This window comes from Camellia sinensis, chromosome 1, assembly GCF_055761805.1.
Source record: "Camellia sinensis isolate YWXY chromosome 1, ASM5576180v1, whole genome shotgun sequence".
Taxonomy (NCBI): Eukaryota; Viridiplantae; Streptophyta; class Magnoliopsida; order Ericales; family Theaceae; genus Camellia; species Camellia sinensis.
Genome location: NC_138961.1, coordinates 221693780 through 221708661, shown reverse-complemented (window position 1 = coordinate 221708661; position 14882 = coordinate 221693780). Strand labels below are relative to the sequence as shown.

The following is a 14882-nucleotide window of genomic DNA, read 5'->3' as shown; positions in this document are numbered from 1 at the left end:
ATAAATGGCCAACGACGGGCAGAAAGAAAAGATTGGGGGTGACATCCCTAGTGGGAGTGGTTAAAACACCGATTCTAACGTTGAGGAGGACAACTGTAATGAAGAACCTCGGGATAAGAATCCCAGAGAAAAAGACGTCGGCTAAGAGGGAGACGCATCGAAAAAAGCATGTCAAGGCGGGTATTACAACGAAAGCAACCTCAAAGTATGGAAAGATAGATGGCTGAGGAGGGACGGCGAGATGACGGGAATGGCAAACAAGTTGGCAGACCTACAATCGGTTGTCAACTTCATGATGCAGAACAACGTCATGCAGTCACTGTTTCCATTGGAGAACATGCGGATTCCAGCAGCCAAGAACAATGCCTAGAAAGGGGGGACAAAAAGCAATCCCTGTAGTCCCTCAGCATGACAGGGCAAAAGAGCATTCGCATCGGCCTTCACGGGAGGTAGGGTGAGGAGAATCGATGAGAGGAGGGTCTCAGAAGACACCTCGTGCCAAGGAAACTTATGTCACAATGAATGAAGGGAGGTCCAAGAGGACTCATAATGACACCGGGAGCAGCGTAGCAAAAAGGCTGAAATACGTGGACAGCCAAGCTCCTGGATGGACTAAGGAGGATTTGAGGGACTACCTCTAGAGGAAGTGACAAGATGTCGAGGTCACAACTCCGGTCAAGCCGAGAACGCCGTTCTCAGTAGAATTGGATAAGTTTGAGGCCCCGGAAAGGTTCCACATGCCGAGATTCCAAATATACGACAGTAAGTCCGATCATAACTTTCACATTGGCTTATATTTTAACTCAATGGCACTGTATACTGGGAATGAACTGTTGCTCTGCAAGGTGTTCCCCTCATCCTTTAGGGAAATCACATCAGATTGGTTTCACAAGTTGCCGAAAGGTACTGTGAAAAGTTAGGAAGGCCAGGTCGAGATGTTTTTGGTCGGGTTTGTTGCAAACAAACTGCAGCCATTGAAGGTAGACTCCCTGATGGCTTTGAGAATTGGCGAGGATGAAAGCCTCAGGGCTTATGCCAAAAGGTATTTTGAGGTGTTTAATCGAATACCAAGGTGCAACCAAGAGTTGGCGGTTGTATCTTTTAAGAACGGCCTGAACGATGATTGCTTGCTTTGAAAGTTACTGGCAAAGACACTGCCAAAAAGTACGGAGGAACTTATGGCCAGAATCGAGAAATATGCGAGAGTAGAAGAAGACACGCTAAGAACAAAGGCGTCAAAGCAAGAGAAGCAGAACGAATTGCCGAAGCGAGGCTAAGGTAATACAAATTTTAATAAACAAGAAACAGGACTGAGGGCTGCACAAGAGGTCTATGATGGGGTAGGGTTACCCTGTCCTAATTTCGTCAAGAGCTAGAGGTTCACTACGCAAAACAAGCGGTTTCATACAATTCTTGCATTCGGGTAAGAAACCTGTCCTAGTTTGGAACAGTCTCTATGGTTTCCGATATGCAACTAGGTCGATTGGTCAAAAAGGGTACCTCAGCAAGACTACCTAATATACCTCTCATACCTAACACCGAGAAGTGAAAGGAGGATCAAACGGTACAGCGGTAGTCTAAATCCAAGGGTTGTGTTCCCATCGTGGCAGCGCCCGCAACCGGTCAGCCTTTTGGAATGTTTTTCCAAGCAAGCCTCTGGCAAACCGTTCAGAAATAGCAGATGGAAAACATTGTGACTTAGGCACACCGATGCAAATGTAAATGCAAAGAAACACATAAGTGTAGATAAAACAACATATCATAAGTTCAAGTTAAGTTCTCTAAATCCCCAGTAAAGTCGCTAGAAACTGTGGACTTGCCTTTTTTCGCGCCCCCTTTCGGAATGTTTGAAATGAAGGCCTCACAGTTCGAACTCATGCGGTTCTAAATTTAGTCTCACAAGTGCAATGTGAAACTGATAAACACCAAAGAGTCCAAATTTGGCAAATCTTTTTGGAAAAATCGATTTTAAATCAAATAATGCCAAAATTGGACTGCTTTGTCATATACAGAGTCGCCACCTAAATATTTTTTATTTTAGGAAAATTTAAGAAACCCTGACTCGTGCTAAAGGCCACGTGTCCATCATCACCAAAGTTGTCTCAGCTCGGGAACTTAGGTACGAGAGGGGAAGGTCATGAATTGAGCACCCCTACTCACCCGATCAAAGATCGGCCTCTACTAATCATGATATGATTTTTTATAAACATTATGCGTTCTTATTCCGGTTATTAAACTAGCTTTACTATGTGATGCACACAAGCAAGTATAGACTAGTTTGCTCAATTTGGAATAGTTCAACTCATGTTTGTTTGCGAAAATGGTTTGAATTTGCCACCTCAAGTGGGCTTAAAGATGCCGATTTGCCACTAAACACAGTGGGTTTAAAACATGATTTGCCACTCAACAAAGTGGGCTTAAAACGCACATTCCTTGAATCGTTCTAATTCAAACAACAAACCTTCATCCATAAGCATTCATGCAGTTTAGCATTTAAGCAGATAACCTCATGGACATAGCAACATACACACTTATGTAAGTATGTTAAAGCGTAAAAACTCACCTAGTACTCCAAGCTGGGAAAACATGAGTTAGTAAAATATGCATGATTCCTAACTATGCAAAAGTGTCTAATGCAACACATGCAATAATGCAATTAATAGGCTCGGCTACTAAACATGGCATATGGATCGATTTGATAACATACGGTTAAACACGTATTCAAAGAATTATTGAAACAACAATGCAGTTAGAATGATGCGCCGAGCCTCGGTGCATGCAATTCAAATGACTGGATGCAAGCATGCGATATGCTAATTGAAACGTGACCCTAATCTGACCATCAAAAATGATTAAATAAAAGGAAGAAAGACGTGGGTTTGGAAGACATACACACACGCACGCACACTTATTACAACATTACGCCCTCGCGAATGAGGGTCCGAATAAATAAGAGCTAAGCTAATCTAATTAAGCTAATTAGACTAAATATTACAAACCAAATAAATAACTAGCTAAGCTAATTACTAATTTTTACAACACTTTAACTAACTAGCAAACTAATTAATTAAATTACAACACAAATGTACACAAACTAAGCAATTAAGACATTAAACTATACTGCCACTGCTCCACCCCGAGAAGTGGAAGGTGCACATGCTCGGTTTTGGCTCGAAAAGACATTCGTTTTACTTTCAAAAGCCTCTGTTTGCAGGTTTGGGCATTTCCAGAATCTTTCTGCTCCACCTTACCAAATCTTTGCTGAGATTTACATTAGTGGCCTGCCGGCCATGGAGGGATGCTGTTGGCCATCTGCCGGCCAGGGAGGTGTCTTGCCGGCCATAAATGATGCACTGCCAGCCATAAATGGTGGCTGCCAGCCACTGATGCACTGGGTCATCATATTGCAACAGAGCAAAAAGAGGGTTTTTTCAAGGATTTGTTTGTACTGTATCCCTCCTTATCATCTCAATATCTCAAAGAAGTGACACATTTGGATCCAAAAACCACCAATCAAGCAAGTTCATTGCATGATGGCCAAAGATCCAAGTTATACAATTTCGACAAATGCACAAATATGACCAACAAGACAACTACCTTATCATACATCAACAAGGGCAATGGAGACCTAGGAAAGTGGCACATTCCATCACTTTTGAGTATGAAATGTCTCATTCTCCTTGTGTTCAAATTAACGTCCGAATTGAACACGTGCAATGCAACACAAAGAGATGCTTATCTTGTCTCTTTTACTTATCAATTTTGTTTGCATATTTTAGTTACCAACCATCCTTTAATCATATTAAGTCCAAATGGTGAATATCCTCTAAGGTGAAGGAAGTGTCAACCGAGGGATAGTGTAAGGCAACAGAGAGATCATGCCTTTGATAATGAACCCTCAGAGAGGATTAAACTATTGAGCATGACCTCAATCTCAATCTTAAAGGATCCCAAGTTTGAAACAACCCTCAAAAGCAAATGAAAGAGTGAAGCAAAGAGGGAGGTTGCAAAGATTTAGATGCTGAAATTGAGTGATAAAAGCACCAAAAACATGCAGCCAAGTCACACCAATGATGTTTAAAGCCTTAAAACAACAAGCTAGTGCAAGGATTTACACTACAACTACACAAAACAAAGTTCAAATGAACCAAACTGCCCAAAATAGAACTAAAGCAGGCTATTTTAGAAGGTAAAACATGCTGGACTTAAGCAAAGTTAAGCTAGAAAAACATGCTAACATGTAAGGCTAACTAAGTATGCAAACAAGACACAAGGAGGGGACCCTCTAATTTTGGACTCCAAAATAAGATTTTTGCCACTGAAAAATCTCTGAATTCAGTGGTTAAAAGGTCCAAAAAGGTAGGTTTGAAAGTGATGGATAAAGGCACAAAAGCTTTATAAACTAAGAAACAAGAAGGGTGAACCACTCCCTAACTAAAAAGGGCTCAAACCACCAGCTTTAAGACACAAAAATAGAGCTTTTACAGTTCAAAACCAGCCCAAAAAACAATTGAAAAAGATAGGAAAACATGTATTGAAAACAAGATAACAAGACAAGTATTCTACCTCTTGAAGCAAAGAATACTTTAGGCACAAGTTCAAGCCAGAACCACTTTCAAAAGCTCTAAGAAGGCCCTAAGGAACCTCAGCTCAAAGGTGAGAAGATTTGGTTTAGGAGAAGTAGGCAAAAGTATAGAGAAACTAGGCAAACACACACAATTTTGCAAGTGAGAAAGAGAAATCTAGAGAGAGAAAATTTTTATATCTCAAATTTTTCTAACCCCTACACATGAAAGAGAGGGATCCTATATATAGAAAACACAAATTTCCCTCACAAGCATCCAGCCACACACGTGTAGAAAAATGCATGAATCTGTGCAACTGGCACAAAATATCACAAAATATCTGCAGCATACAATGGTGGCCGGGCGGCCATCAGTGGTGGCTGGCAAGGCTTTATTGATGGCAGGCAATGCACATCAATGGCTGGCAAGGAAGACGTGATGGCCGGCAGCCTCCAAGGATGGCCGACAGGGCATCAAAAACTTCAGGCTGAAAAGACCCAAGCATGGTCCAAAGATGAGACAAAATAGATGCAGGGTTTGAAATATTCAAAGCTGTGGCATTCCCCTAGAGACTTCGAGCGTTCGGCAATCAAACAGACTCATCATCGGATGTACTTGCAAGAACATTCAAGTCTTAAAGGGCCGTAAAAAAATGGGATGTCTACAGTTGCCCCTCTTTGACAGAACTTGGAGTCATGAGATGACATGAGTGAATGTCAAAACCCAGAGATGACCCATTTTGACAAAGCCATAAGACATGAACAAACAATCAAGACAAGAACAAATGGTTGCGCCCGCAAGCTGCCTACATATCCCTTTGTAAGGAATCAAACCAGCATAATTCTGGGGCAAAATGCAAATGATATGCATGATGCAAGAACATAACTTATGATCATGCAATGAGACTGTGCAATGAAACATTTAAATGCAAATGTAATGCAATGAAAATGCCATAGTTGGATAGACCAAAATAGGGCACAACAATCTCAATCATAAGAAAGAGTAAGCAAACACGCCACGCGTGGGAATTACGAGCCAAACCACATCTCATGCAGAAAGGATGTAAGAAAATTATGCAAGCTTAACTACGCGACGCGCAGGAAAGACGAAGAGCAACAAAATCATCGGGCGTACCCGAGATGTCAAACAAGATCCTAACGCGTTACACGCGGAAGAATACAAGGATGGTGTGAATACCGGGACGCACCCGAATGTTTTTAACCGAAGGATGGTATGAACATCAGGATGCACTCAAATTTTTTTAACCGAAAGGATGGTATGAACATCAGGACGCACTCAAATGTTTTTAACCGAAGGAAGGTAACCGAAGGATGGTATGAACATCAGGACGCACTCAAATGTTTTTAACTGAAGAAAGGTAACCGAAGGATGGTATGAACATCAGGACGCACTCAAATGTTTTTAACCGAAGAACGGTAACCGAAGGATGGTATGAACATCAGGACGCACTCAAATGTTTTTAACCGAAGAGCGATAACCGAAGGATGGTATGAGCATCAGGACGCACTCAAATGTTTTTAACCAAAAGGACGATAACCGAAGGATGGTATGAAGATCAAGACACACTCAAATGTTTTTAGCCGAAGGGAGTTATCCTAACATGTTGCACGCGAGAGGAAGGAAAGTAAAAGGATATGATTTTAAGAGCACGAATGATTTTACCTAGAACTCCTCTGAATGGACTGTACATACAATATCGTGCCTGTGTACAAAAGCTTGCTATGTAACGACAGTGCATTTTCTATGCATGAAACCAGAATGAAAGCATATTCTATGCAACAATAGAAAAGTGCATATTCTATGCAATAATAATGGAGAAGCGCATATTTTATGCACGTGTAACGAATAGAAAATGCATATTCTATGCAAGACAATAACTGAGATATAATGGCATGTTCTATGCGAACTAAACAATTTGAGAGCATATTCGATGCATGATTGGTAACGGGAGCATCTTCTACGAATGATTCAAAGACAAATGCATATATTCCATGCATGATTCAAGAGCGAAAGCAATAAGCATGTTATATGCATAATGCAAGAGCGGAAGCACATTCTATGCAGCTAGAGTAAGAGCATGTTCTATGCGACAGTTTAAGTGGAATGCACGTTCCATGCAACAACAAAGAAACACATATTCTATGCAACAACAAAAGAATAGTCGTCAAAACCAATTCAAGAACAACTTCCGATTTACCTACCTCTCGGAAAAGTTGCAATATGTTCAAAAGGATACACCTTACTTATGTTAATGAGTGACGAACATCGTGCACTGGAAATGCAGTTCTGAGCTTCCATAGAGGCATTCTGAACTCAATAATGAACAATCCCTTCAATTTTGAAATCCAAGGACAGAAAACAGAACTAGGGACACAGAGGAGACCCTTGGAAACCCGCCGGCCACCTGTCGGCCACTGGTGTGCCTTGTCGGCCATCGATGGTGCCTTGCCGGCCATCGATAGCAGTTCGGGGCAAAGCTGTTTTTTCATGCACGAGCCTTTAAATACAAGCCTCGTTTCCTCACACCTTCTTGACCGAAAATGCTCTCTCTCTCTCTCTGGGTGCTTTCCCTCTCTAGATCTGAGCCTTTTACGCGTTTTCCAACGCCCCACACAAACTTTATTCGCTAAATCCTTCTAGTTCTCTTCGCTTTGAACCAATTGGAATTTGATTTTGACACTTCTTTCCTTATTTCCACCATTCTAGACTCATTTCCCTTGAGTTTCTCTCGAATTCTGTGCATTCTTCCCGACTTTGAATTTTTCCTTCATTTTCTCTCTCTTGGGGTTGACTTTTCCAAGTTTACTCTTTTTTCTTCACTTTTCACCCATCTCGCACCTATTTTCAGATGGCGGACGATTTGCCTTAGGATGGGACTCCTCCTAAGCTTCCCCCAGTAGACTTTGAGGCGAACATCAAGGCCGAGCCAGAGCCGTTATCGCTAAGTGTACGGCCTTTTGATCCAGCGAGGTATCATCCTCAGACACATATTGTCCACTACCGAAGGCATCAGATGTGTTACTAATTTCGCTGACGACGCGCCAGAGGACCTCCTGTTGAGGGAGCCAGAGTCTCATTTATCGGCCATTGCCATTGAGGTACGAACTCTGTTTCTATGCATTTTTGCGTTTAATTATTCTCATTTCTTGCATTGCTTTCATCTGACTATGTCTTATACACTACCTTGATCTGATTACATCTCATGCACTTCCTTGATCTAATTACATCTCATGCACTGCCACAGGGTGAGTCTCGTGCCTTTAGGGGCTATGGTGCGACGACTACTCGAGATTGGTATGACGAGTTCCCAGCTGGAGTTCGTGACATTGTTGACGATGTAGGCTTCGGCCTCTTCTACTCCAGCTTAACTTAGGTTACCAAGAGCCATCATCTCTTAGGAGCACTGGTGGAGAGATGGTGGGACACCACCAACTCCTTCCACTTTTCCACCACAAGAGAGATGACGATGACTCCTTACGACTTTGCCATGATCAGCGGCTTAGACGTAAGAGGTGATCCGATCCCTCTTGACCCATATATGGAGGAGTAGGAGGTAACCTGGCTCGAGTTTCTTGGGGCACATCCACAGATATACCGGACGGGCATGATGCGATACACCTGGTTCAAGGAGTAGTTCAGGGGGACCGAGCCCGAGACGATAGAGAAGATAGAGCAGTATGACAAGGGCTTCATGATGTTCATCTTCGGTACCACTTTATGTTCAAACAGGTGGGACACCGTGGGCCTGTATTTGCTGAGTGCCATGGTGACTCTTCTTCGTGTTCAGTTTTATTATTGGGGCAAAGCCGGCCTCACCACATTATACGGATATATGAGTTCTTCCTCCCGTCTGCAAGGGAACTTGGTTAGAGGCTACTGGCGAGCCTGGGAGGTACACTTCTCAGTTCTCTCTTTACACTTTACATTTTCTGCTCAGCATTTCTTGTTTTACATCCATTCAACACATGTGCTTTCTGCTTTACACTTTCTGCATCTATTCATACTGTAAGCTTTCTGCTTTGCACTATCTGCACCTGTTCATACTATGTGCTTTCTACTTTGCACTTTCTGCATCTGTTTATACTGTGTTGATTACATATCTTTGTATTCTCCCTGCAGCTATGGGTGTACGCATACTTCCCGACTCTTGCCGCAGAGCCTGTAGATGAGATTCCATTGACGGTCCCCTTTTCTCGAGTGTACGATGGCCAGCTTCACCGTAGGACTCGTGAGCCCTTCATGTTTTTTCGTCAGTACTTCGACACGGTAGCAGCGCACGAGGTAACTCCAAACACAGTCATTTTTGTTTTACAGCTGTTTTGATTCATACATTAGCAACTGAAAGCGACTAATAACCTGTTCACTTTTCATTTCAGATCACATGGCAGCCCTGGGCCACGATACCAACAGAGCTTCATATGGCTTGAAGCATTTCCCATTATCATATTCTACTTGAGGGCCTGATTTGCCGAGCTTGGTTCCTAAGCAAGCGCTTCGTGCGCCAAACCATGGGCCTGCCTACTTCGTTTATACCGATGGCACCGCTAGTGTCCATGAGAGCGACAGACAAGCTATCTGCCGAAGAAGTGATCCAGTTCATGGTAGGCTTAGAGGCAGAGTATTTCCGTGTAAAGGGCGACTACGTGGCCTTTATCCAAACACACTTGATGCCACCTTTGACCGGTGTTTGCGGGGTGAGGGGGTGAGAGCTCCTACCGCGAGAGCGAGACGCAGAACGACCCGGGCAAGCAAAGCCCGTGGTAGAGGGGCTTCTCAGGCGAGGCAGGTGACCAGGTGGCCAAAGTTACCTACTGCACTCACATGTTGACAGCATACTAGGGAGGCCTATTAGATCCCGATTGAGCCCACAACAGCTGGGCATAGATACACCAGAGCCCAGGATACACCTCCGGTATGTACAACATTTTTAGTCTTCTCATCTCTTTCTGATATTAGTTTGTTCTAGACATTAATCATTCCCAATGCATTTACAGGCACCTCCAAGATATATCGAGGATCTGCTTGAGCTACTAGCCTCATTTGAGGGCATGATATTGAGAAGGGAGGCACTGCTCGGCTTCCATGGCATTTAGGTAATTTCTTCAATTTTCTTAAATTCCAATCATCAAATTTCCACTAACGCACTGAAATTGACATGAGAACTTCCCTACACTGCACTGATACACTGCATCTAAAATACTACACTTCCATACTGTATTCACATTTTATACCTGACTTCAGCATATACTCATTTTGCCCCATACTTGCATCTAATACGCATACTGTGGCTGACATATAACAACTGTCTTTTCAGGTCCCACCCATACCGGGTGCGCCAGCAGGAGCAGCAGTAGGACTAACAGTGCCTCCTCCGGCGATAAGGAAAGAGAGACAGGCTCCAACACGCAGCCAAGGCCGAGCTAAGGGCACCCGAGCTGAGAGTGGCCCTTCAAAGCCTATTCTGAGCGATGATGATGCTAAGACTAGTGAGGCCAAGGTGACGATAAGTCAGCATGCTGAGTCATCCAAGAGTGGAGACGACGATGCTGGCTGGGGTTCTGAGAGTGGGGATACTGATGTTGAGGAGGGCTCCGAGGTAGAGAGTGGAGATGGCTCCGATTCAGACTCTGATCCAGATTCAAACAGTGGCACCGATAGAGATAGTGTTGCAGAGTCCTCTTCTTCGAAGAAGAGAACGAAGAGGGCTTCTCGAGCCTGAGGCGACCTGCGTTGATTTTCTGTAGTTTTTTTTTTTTTTTTTGCTTTGCTTCTTTGTGTTAATAGCGTTAGGACATTGTACAGCTTCAGACAAGTTTTATTTTTTTTAAAAACTTGTACGGCACCTTTTGTAAAAAACAACAATGATCGGAATGAAAACCAAGTTTTTGAAAAAGTGTTGTATTTTGCATCATGAGCACTGCATTGCATGAAAAATGAGATTGAATTTGATAATGAAAACCAAATACTTGTATTGTTATAATAGTCTGAATCAGGTAACGAACTGACCAACAATTGACATGCAAATAAAGCACTATACAACTCGATAAGCAAAACAACTCGATAAATAACAAATACAACTCGATAAACTTGTTAAAAAAACAAAAACAAAAAGGACTCGACACAAGACCTCAAGACACACAAACAGCAGAGCAAAACACATGCATCAAACATTATTCTTCACAAAGGAGGACAACAGGCATGAGAGGAAGGCTACCGGCCGTAAGTGGTGAATACCGGCCACATGCCAGCCATGATGGGTGGTCTGTCAGCCATCTATACCTCTTGTCGGCCATCAATGATGCTTTGTTGGCCATCAATGTACAGGACCTCCACATTGTTGACACCTGGCTTCCACTCACTGCCTTATCTTTCACAAAAGGCTGAGCTTCGTGATTTCTTCATTTTATCTGTAAATTCTTCACAAATGGAGCCATTTTTCACAGAAAAACTCTCCGATTGGATTGCAACTTTGGATGGCTCAGAAAAGGTGAATTTCTGGGATTTTGACATAAATACACTATTCCCGTTGAGTCGTTCTCCAATTTGTTTTCCGTTCCTTCATGTCGCGGCTAGATGTTGGAATCTGATTACACACGTCTTTAGCTTCAGGGGGGCAAGAGATATGCCCCGACAGTTGAAGAATTTCAGGTGCTAATGGAATCCTGACGCGATGAGGAAATTTTGCCTCAGCCCCGTTTTGGTCACATCCAAGCTTTGAGAAGGATGTGTAGACTCACTATACATGAGGCTCGATCTTTGGTTCACAACGGAGAGCTGGATATCCCCAGTTTAATTCATCAATTTTCTGACGCCGGTGACCGAGGCGATTTTCTTTGGCGGGGTTTTCGACAACACGCCCTTTATTTGTGCATGTTGGCACATTTTCTCCTTGCCCCTAGTTTTGGGGGGTTTAATATTCGATTAATCGAAGTAGGCTAAGGTTTGAAAGAGGGCTAGAGCTGCATGGGCTTGGTACTAGTCGAGACTTTGACGGGTCTAGACGCCTTTCATCGGCGAAAAACCACCAAATTCGCAGGAAGTCCACTACTTCTTCAGGTAATGTTTCCCACCCTTTCTAATATGTGTTTCTCACATCACTCGGCACTCATGCTCTGTTTTTCTCTCAAAGCCCTTTTCTCACTCTTTTCTCTCAACACACACCTCTCTATTATTTACTCTTTTTTCTTTCATCCCTCCCAAGATATGACTCATGGACAGGTTGAAAGTAGTGGATTCTTGCCCTGCATATTTCGCACGGGGCTATTTCTTTCGCCAACGGCTAGTGGATTCCCGAACGAGGGGTGTTGGTGCCATTGGATAGGCAACATGTCTGCTGTTGACATTGCTTGGCGTTGCCCCTAGTTTGATCTACTCAAGATGAGCTACAGCATGACTCGGCAACCTCGCATTCAGCTGATTGGATTGACACACTGTGTATTCTACTTTCTATTCTGGTTCAGGCGTCAGTTCGAACACGACCAGACATGCCCAGAAGAGGGGGTAAAGTACCCGGCTTCATTCCTAATCCGAGGTTCACAGTTGGCTCGATATCCCACTGCGTGGAGGACGAGAGAGCTTTTGGCTCTTGCCCCTAGTTTCAACTGTGCACTTTCTGGAGAGTGCCTGACTTAGCTTGAAGATGAGACACAATCTGGGCCCACTTTAGCATTAGGAGATTCCACAAGCACAAGTAGGGGACGAAGGAACACCTTACTCGTCTATGCCCCAAGTTTATTGCTTTGATCTTACTTTTCAAGTTTTCTTCTTAAATATAATAAAAGCAACTTTAATTTGTATCGAGAGTTGGAGAACTTTGTATTGAAATCAATGAAATTGAAATTGTGGGTGCTGGAAATTTTCCTTTTAATCCAAAAATGATCTAAGTTGTTAAAAGATTAATTTGAACAAAAATCAACTTTTATTAAAACTTTTCAAAATCATTTTCGATAAGGATCACAACTTGACACACGTGGAATCTATCCTCAAGATGTACAAACCTCGAATCCAAAAATGGAAAATTGCCCCTTGACTGAATAGCACTACTCAGCACTGTAGTCAACTCTTCTCTTAGAGTAAGGATCACAACCGAACTTTCAAATAACAAACAGACAAAGATGCCTTGATCAAACACATGGACACAGTTGATTTGGAGGTGTTTATGGCTGAGCTTCATAATGAAATTGCCTACGTATCCCGAAGATGGGAATCAGGCCTTACGTAGTTCGATTTGGGTTCACTCGAGTATTAACTCTCTCCTTTTATGCTCTAACTTTTGCCAAGGCCGCCCTTTCTGAGTTTTCAACCTTGCGAGCTCAATTTTTCTTTTTTATAATTTTTTGTGCTCTAACTTTTGCCTAGGTTGCCCTTCCGAGTTTTCGGCCTAGCGAGCCTCTCAGGGGTAATATTTCTTCAACTTGTCCATGTTAATCGGTTGGGAAAATTCTAGGCCATCCAGGTCTATGAGGATAACAGCTCCACCCAACCAGATAGTTTTGATGATGTAAGGACCAGTTCAATTGGATCTGAACTTGCCCCTAGGGTCATGGATGGGAGCTCGGTTGTCTTTCAACACCAAATCCTCTTCTTTGAGATTCCTGGACTTAACTTTCTTGTTAAAAGCCCTGACAATACTGTGTTGATAACCCTAAACATGGTACAATGCCTTTAGCCTTCTCTCATCAAACAACATCAGTTCTTCAAACCTGCTCTGTTGCCAATCTGCCTCTGCTATTTGACACTCAGCCATAACCCGCAGTGACGAAACTTCTATTTCAATTGGCAGAACAACTTCCATTCCATAGACAAGAGAATAAGGAGTTGCCCCTGTAGACATCCGGATTGAAATTCTATAGCCCTAGAGTGCAAACTGCAATTTATTTGGCCAGTCCCTGTAGGTCTCAACCATTTTCTGCTAAATGTGCTTGATGTTCTTGTTGGCGGCCTCAACAGCTCCGTTGGTTTGCAGCCGATATGTAGATGACTTACGAAAAGCCATGTTGTATTTTCCAACAAGTCAATCACTTCTTTCTTAAAATGGGAGCCATTGTCTGAAATGATCTCATTCGAGGCTCCATAACGGCAAATGATGTTGTTTCGGATGAACTTAGCCATGTGCGCTGCTTTCAACACTACATACGACTGAGCTTCCACCCACTTTGTAAAATAGTCAATTGCCACCAGAATGTCCTCATGCCCATTTGAACCTTTCGGCGTAACTGCCCCGATGAAGTCAATTCCCCAGACTGAGAAAGGCCATGGTGAAGTTATGTTGTATAGCTTCGATGGCGGGATATTCATGCGACTTGCATGTATTTGGCATTTGTGGCATCGCTGAACAAAACCAACACAATTCTCCTCCATGGTAGACCAGTAGTAACCTTGCTTGAGAATCTTCTGGGCTAACATTACTCCGCTCATGTGTGCTCCACACTCTTCCCTAATGGAAGGCCACCATTAGGCGCTTCGATTCTTCTGCATCGACGCACAACTTGTGTATTCCCAGATGACCCCTCTTATACAACTTACCCCCGCAGATGATAAATTGAACGGCCATCTGTCGTATTGCCCTTTTATCTTTGGCATTTGCCCCTAGTGGATAAACCTCCTTTTTCCAAGAAGTTCCAGATATCATAATACCAGGGGTTTTGATCTTGGACTTCATCTATTGCAGCGATAGTCTCGTAGGTCGGCATATATCTTTGTTCAATGATGATCGGATGCATCCGGACTCCAAACAGGATGCCTATCATAGAAGATAGAGTTGATAAAGCGTCAGCGAACCTGTTGTTCTCTCTTAGTAAATAAGTGTAGGTTAGCTTCTCAAACATAGGAATCAGAACATCCAGGGTTTGGTGATAGATCTTTATCTTTTCTTCTTTGACCTTCCAGTCTCCATTTGCTTGAGACACAACTAGGTTCGAGTCCCCGATGACGTCCAACCTTTTTGCCCCTAGTTCCAGGGCAACTTCCAAACTAGCGATACACGCCTCGTATTCTGCTTCGTTATTGGATACCTTAAATCGGAGTTTAAAGGTTAAGGGTATATGGGAATTGTCAGGTGCTATCAGCAACACCCCTATCCCAAACCCGTATTGATTAGACGCTCCGTCAAAGTACATTGTCCAAATCTTTTCCTCGATTTGCAAAATAGCTTCATCTGGGAATAGATATTATACCGCATCATCCCTTTTCACTGGGTGATCTGCCAGGAACTCAGCTACCGCTCTCCCCTTAACATACTTGCGAGTGACATACTTCAGATCAAATTCGGAGAGGAGAAGCAACCAACGGGCTAGC

The 14882-nt window shown here is 43.1% G+C and overlaps 2 long non-coding RNA genes across 2 annotated transcripts; both read left to right on the top strand.

The window, feature by feature from the left end:
• Positions 1-5840: 5840 nt before the first annotated feature.
• On the top strand, positions 5841-9003 carry LOC114259731 (uncharacterized). The gene is made up of 4 exons (XR_003628391.2): positions 5841-7684; positions 7831-8478; positions 8706-8867; positions 8963-9003. It is a non-coding gene; the product is annotated as an uncharacterized LOC114259731 (long non-coding RNA).
• Positions 9004-9007: 4 nt separating this feature from the next.
• On the top strand, positions 9008-10727 carry LOC114259730 (uncharacterized). The gene is made up of 3 exons (XR_003628390.2): positions 9008-9498; positions 9581-9679; positions 9901-10727. It is a non-coding gene; the product is annotated as an uncharacterized LOC114259730 (long non-coding RNA).
• The last annotated feature ends 4155 nt before the right edge of the window (positions 10728-14882 follow it).